The sequence below is a fragment of the Gossypium arboreum genome, chromosome 10 (assembly GCF_025698485.1).
Source record: "Gossypium arboreum isolate Shixiya-1 chromosome 10, ASM2569848v2, whole genome shotgun sequence".
In the NCBI taxonomy this organism is placed as follows: domain Eukaryota; kingdom Viridiplantae; phylum Streptophyta; class Magnoliopsida; order Malvales; family Malvaceae; genus Gossypium; species Gossypium arboreum.
This window is the reverse complement of record NC_069079.1, coordinates 107,953,975-107,958,588: the sequence shown is the minus strand read 5'-3', so window position 1 is coordinate 107,958,588 and position 4,614 is coordinate 107,953,975.

Here is a 4,614-nt window from a genome sequence, read left to right as displayed (position 1 = left end):
CAGGTTTTAAGTCGATAATAAATACACATGTGACCACCTACTAGATGCATCTATTAATACCATAAAATATTTGAATGGTCCACATGGTGGATGAATTGACCCACATATATCACCTTAAATACGTTCCAGAAATGTGGGAGATTCAATCCCAATTTTAGCTGGTGATGGTCTAATAATCAATTTTCCTTGAGAACAAGCGACACAAGATAAATCCTTGAATTCAATTATCTTTTGGTTCTTTAATGGGTGTCCAATTAAATTCTCGATGATTCTTCGCATCATAATAGATCCGGGATGGCCTAACCGGTCATGCCAAATAGTAAAAGTATGTGGTTTTACAAACTTCTGGTTTGTAGTAACATGTGACTCAATTGCACTAATATGTGTATAATATAAACCTGATGAAAAAGCAAGTAGTCTTTCCAAAACATATTTCTTTGCATATTCAACATTTGTAATATCTGGATATTCAATAATTTTCTCATTCATAATCTCAATATGATATCCATTAAGACGAATATCTTTAAAACTCAATAAATTTCTTTGAGACTTAGTGGAATATAAAGCATCATCAATGATAAATTTTGTACCTTTAGGTAATAATATAATAGCTCTTCTAGAGCCTTCAATAAGTTTTGAACTACCCGATCTTGTATTAACATGGGCATTATTCATTGTCAAATGAGAAAAATATTTTTTTATCTTTAAGTATCTTATGTGTTGTAGCACTATCTGCAAGACACATGTCTCCATTGATTTTGGGTCCATCGAAATTTTGTTGAATATTTATATTCTTCATAAAAACAAATAAAATATAATATGAGAAACATTACAAATATTTATTAAATATATAAAATATTCTTTATGCAAGAAAATAAAACATACTTAAAACAACATAATGATTCTAAAAAAAATCTGCCACATCTAGGTGAGTTATATTATTCAGGTCATTAAATTTATCACCCTCGTAAGCATGGTCAGTTTTAGTATTATAGTGAATATCTTCATCTTTTGTCTCCATTTCATCATTTTAAGATATAAAATTTGTCTTCATATGCTTTCCCTTCTTTTTAATGGATACTTGATAAAGTTTCACTAAATGCTCAAACGTACGATAGGTACGTGACCAATACCCCTTCATACCACATCGGTAGCATATATTCTTAACAATCTTTGAAGGATTATTTTGACCATTTCTTTCTTATCTTTCGTTGTTATTTTTTTTATGGTTAGAAGTATCATTGTTATGACCACCATGATAATGATTACTAATACGTCCTCGACCACATCCCTCACTACGTCCACAACCAAGGCCGCGACCTTTATATTTTCTATTTTTATAATTATCGTTTACTGCTACATTCACTTTAGGGAATGGTATAGAACCAGTGGGACGAATTTTATGATTTTTCATCAACAACTCATTATTTTGTTCAGCCACCAAAAGTCATGAAATCAATCCAAAATACATTTTAAAACCTTTTTCACGGTATTGCTGCTGCAGGAACACATTAGTAGCATGAAAGGTTGAAAATGTTTTCTCTAAAAGTCCTCATCAGTTACGTTTTCTCCACATAATTTTAGTTGAGAACTAATTTTGAAAAGTTCTGAATTGTATTCACTTATAGTCTTAAAATCTTGTAACCGTAAGTGCATCCAATCATAATGAGCTTTAGGGAGTATCACCATTTTTTGATGGTCAAATCGTTCTTTCAAATTTTTCCACAACTCAAGAGAGTCTTTCACAGTGAGATATTCCACTTTTAATCTTTCATGTAGATGATGACTGATGAAAATCATTACTTTTGCCTTGTCTTGATTAGATGCTTCTTTATCTACTAATACAGTTTTTCCTAAACATTTAGCATCTAGGTGAATTTCAGCATCTAACACCCATAGCAAATAATTCTTGCTTGAGATGTCTAAGGCATGAATTCAAGTTTGGCAAAATTTGACATTATAATCACTTGAATCAAAATAAAAAATTAGTAAAATAAGAATCATTCTCAATCGTAAAATAATTTAATTATATATACCAAATTTGCTAAATAATAATATGTATGTCAAATATTGGCATAGAGAGGAATAGTCATAATAATAACTTAACACAAATTACATTAATTGAAATTTCTTTTAATAAAAAAACATGTATATATAATTATCATTATTAGATTTTAGTTGTAAAAATAAATGTGCAAATGTTACCAAAAGTAAATATTTCATCTAGAAAATAAAATAAAATAATTATGAAAATATGTATATCGTATATAGTTTAACGGGAGTTATAAGGGAAAATCATATAAAGTCGAAATGACATGAACTTCACTATGAACTCGTAGAAGCTTGTGTTGATAACGTGTTATAGAAAAATTAATAAAAAATAATAATAAGTAAAAAGTGGATGAAAAATACGAGAGAATTTTCATTGTTTAATTTTTACTTACAAGGTGCTATTTATAAGCTCCTTTACATTCAATTAGTAAATGTATTACATTCAATGAATTAAGTTTTCTTAATTACTCCATTTAATGATCTCCGATTATAAATGAAGTAAAGAGTTTTATCTCATTACTTTAATATATTTAAAGTAGACATTCGCTTTAATGCATTTACAACATTATTTATTTTTCGTCTCTTATAATTTTTAAACTTATATTATTTATCAAATTATTTGTTAACTTTAATGACTTGACGACATCTACGAATATACTACATATATATCACATTAGTAATTAATTAAATTTTTAATTTTTATATTTTTATAATTTTATACTTTTAAATAATATTAATATTTTTTTGAATTTTTAGATATTAAAATTTTAATTAATGACACGAGATCCATTTGCATGTCACATCAACAAAGTTAACAGACGTTAATTTTTCTATCCATTTTCGTTTGATTTGACAAACAATGTAAGTTCAATGACAACAAAAAATAAAAAATTAAATGAAAAACTAAAATGACTTCTTTTATAAAGTTAAAAGGCGAAATAAGTCATTATATCATTAACAAACACATCTTCCAATCACATAACTTTGAGCACTGAGCCAATGTTAGAAGAAGTTTTCTTTTTTTAAGGTGTTAAACTTAAATTAACTTATCACCAAAGTGTACATGTGGAAATAACAAATATGTGTTTAAAAATAACATACAAAAACATAATGAAACTTAGAGTTTGAAACTAATTAATCATAATAATACATGAAATAAGTACAATGTTAAAATAAAAAATAGATTAAAATTGTTTATCATGGTGTTGTCATCAATCTTGAGTCGATGTCAAGTTAACTTGTGACACCAATTCAATCAAATATATTAATATATATACAATTGATAGAGGTAATAAATGTGCATAGTAAAAATTGAAATGTACAAAAATATCCAAATAAAGTTTTAGTTAAGTGATAAATTAAAAGTTTTGTTAACCAAATTATAATTTGGGTTCAAATCCCACCATATACATTTTTATTGTTTTTAAATAGAAAGAATAAACTACCCTTGAATAATCTAAAATTTTTAAATTATGAAAAGGCATTTATATAATTTTCCTAATTGAGTTTATAATCCGGTTGAGGGTAAGACCGACTCAAGAAAACACTTAATAAATAGTAAGTATATATATGATTGATGAAGATAATAAAGTGTGCATAACAAAAATTGAAATGTTTAAAAATATTAAAATAAAACCTTAGTTGAGTGGTAAATTAAAAAAAATTTCTAACCCGATTAGCAAAGGTTCAAATCCCATCGTATACATTTTATTGGTTTTTAATTAAAAGACTAAATTACCCTAGAATAATATAAATTAATTTTAATTACGGAAGGTCATTTTTATAATTTGCCTAACTGAGTTAGTGACTTGATTGAGGGTGACATCAACTCAATAAAACACTTCAAATAGTATAGTTATACAGCTATTTGAGATAATAAATTGTGCATATTCAAATAAAAATATGTAAAATTTATTAAAATGAATCTTTAGTTGAGTGGTAAATTAAATGTTTTATTACTTCAATTGGTGTTGGTTTCAAATCCTACCAAATGTATATTTTATTGTTTTTTAAATGAAAAACTAAAATATCCTCGATTAGTATAATTTAATTTAATTATGAAAATATTTCCATAATTTTCCTAACTCGAGTTGATGACCGAGTTGAGGGTGATACTAACTCAAGAAAACACTTAATAAATAATACATATATACAATTGATGGAATAATAAATTGTGCATATTAAAATAAAAATTACAAAATTAATTAGAATGAAGATCTGGTTGAGTGGTAAATTTAAGAATTTACTAATCCAATCATTGCGGTTTCAATTCTCAACAAATGCATATTTTTATTGGTTGCTAAAATAATCTCAAATAGTATAACTTACTTTAATTATAGAAATGTGTTTCCATAATTTTTCTAAATGAATTGGTGGCTCGATTGAGGTGACACCTACTCAATAAAATAATTAATATATAGTATAGGTATAATTGATGGAAGTAATAAAACTTGCATAATAAAAAATTAAATGTATAAAAAATTAAAATAAAACTTTAGTTGAATGGTAAATTAATGGTTCTTTCTAACCCAATTAGCCTAGATTCAAATCCTACCATATGAA